Raw genomic sequence first — 2015 nt, forward strand, 5'->3', positions numbered from 1 at the left:
GTGCCTGAGTTTCCCACCATTGGGTGCATGAGTGACCACGCACTATTACTACAATGAGACCCACGTGTAGAACAAAAAGCCCGCCAAACACTATGCAATTGAACTAGCGTGTATCTCATGAACATTGCCCCAATAATAAGTGTGCATGCACGTCAACAATCCATTTTAAAGAGTTAAAAAGAAAAAAAAAGATAACGGGTGGAAAGGGAATGACACTTGGGTTCCGCTCTTAGGGAGGTGAATTTAGAGGGAGGACATGAGATGATGTGGTGCGTTGATCAGCGGTCAGGATGGGGTCCTTGGTGTCGGATGCAGTGGCAGGATCTCGGGGTGTCTTGTCTCAGCGATCAGGATGAGGTCATCTGCTCGGGCTGTGATGACTCGTCGACCAGACAACAGGATAATTTCACCACGGCATATAGGAGGAATAGAAACAAGAACAACATAAGTATATATACTCCTATTTCCTTCAACCAAGATCCAATGGATAACAAAAAATCCCCAAAACTTCCCAAAGCCTTAAAAGGATTCCAACCCTCACTAGCTTTAGCTCTGGCTCTGCCTTGCAGTGAGGTTACCTTATCCATATGAGCCTGGACCTTATCACTGGTGTCTGCTATCCAGGTACAGCAGTCTTCTCCTATGAATTCACAAAACCCCCACTTGGAAGCCAAAAGAAAATCTAGTGCCATCTTCTCCTGCAGTACTAAAATTGTCATGAGTAGTTTCCCTTACAGCTTCAACGGTTTCAGTAAACATTTTATCCACAATGGATGAGAAATTATTCAACCGTTTCATCAGCTCGATCCCCCACCCAGTCCAAGCCGGGAACCATGCCCATGCCTGATCGTGAGACATACCTAATTGTCCGGATACCCAAATTGGATTGACCAGCAAAGAACAGGAGCCAGAGCTAACATTAGAACTATATTGATGTTACCCTCTAGGAATGTGTCATTAAATTCTATGGACAAGTGTCTCCTGGTTGTCTTCATTCCCATACGAATGTCTGTCATTGCTGGGGTGTAATAGCTAGGTGGGGGTTTGGAGCACACCCAGCAATTAGACCTGTTTGCCACCTTGGCCAGCTGAAGATGCATTTTAAACAAGAAGTTGGGATGATGTTCATCATTACCCTTGCTAAAATACACTAAGCTAAGTATGTAAATAAAAACAATACTCCAGTCCTCATTATCATTCTTGGATGGAGTTGAGCAGCTTTTTGCAGTGGCTGGCATAGAGCCAGAGATTCAAGGAAGTTGGCGTTGTCAGCTGAACCTGGTATGGCTCGGAAATACCTCCGCTCCAATCCCATCCTTTGATGTTTCCTCACAACGACTCAGTCAACTGGTTGAATAGAATGTACACCGGTTATCGTGTCAGGGTCCGGGAGAGACTCCCCAGGCTAAAACTACAGTGCAGAATTTCTTCCTGTCATTGATTCATACTATAACTAGGTATCTGAGATTGTGGGAACTGCTGGCAAAGTTTGTTGACTGAGGTACTGGGTCTTCTATAATTGCTGTTGTATTAGCATGTTAGGCCCTGACTGTTCACATGTAGCAATTAGGGATTGTGGGCAGAATATCCCTGTGATTCCGCCCGCCGCCACACCCAGATTCCAATCCAAATCGAAACGGCAATGCTGTCAAAGCGCAGCATGTGTGTTTGTGTTCTATTCATTTTTAGTGACACCAAAATGTGGTGTGGGTTTGCTGTGATTGTTGAGCGATTTATCAGACAAGGATCCAAAACCACACCATGTTTTGATGTGCCACTAAAAATGGAAGGAACACAAACACATATGCTGCGTTTTGCCAGCATTGCAGTGTGATTTGGAATTGCAGGCAGAATCACGGGGATACTGCCAGCCCGTGAATCCCAAATCACTACATGTGAACAGGGCCTTAATGACATCGACTAAGGCTGGGATAAGTCTTCCATTGCAGTTGTGATACTGTTGTGTTTCCCGGGTGCACTGCATTCTAAGTATCTTCTCTTTTTCTGTATGCATG

At 44.8% G+C, this 2015-nt stretch overlaps 1 pseudogene across 1 annotated transcript; it reads right to left on the reverse strand.

Annotated features, from left to right (window-relative positions):
- Positions 1 to 347: 347 nt before the first annotated feature.
- LOC309567445 lies at positions 348 to 1315 on the reverse strand (annotated as a pseudogene). Its single transcript has 3 exons — positions 1299 to 1315; positions 1038 to 1155; positions 348 to 843 (listed from the first exon to the last, which is right to left on the reverse strand). The product of its transcript is annotated as an uncharacterized misc_RNA (transcript).
- Between the last annotated feature and the right edge of the window lie 700 nt (positions 1316 to 2015).

This window comes from Pelophylax lessonae (assembly GCF_965119305.1).
Source record: "Pelophylax lessonae genome assembly, chromosome: 11".
NCBI lineage: Eukaryota > Metazoa > Chordata > Amphibia > Anura > Ranidae > Pelophylax > Pelophylax lessonae.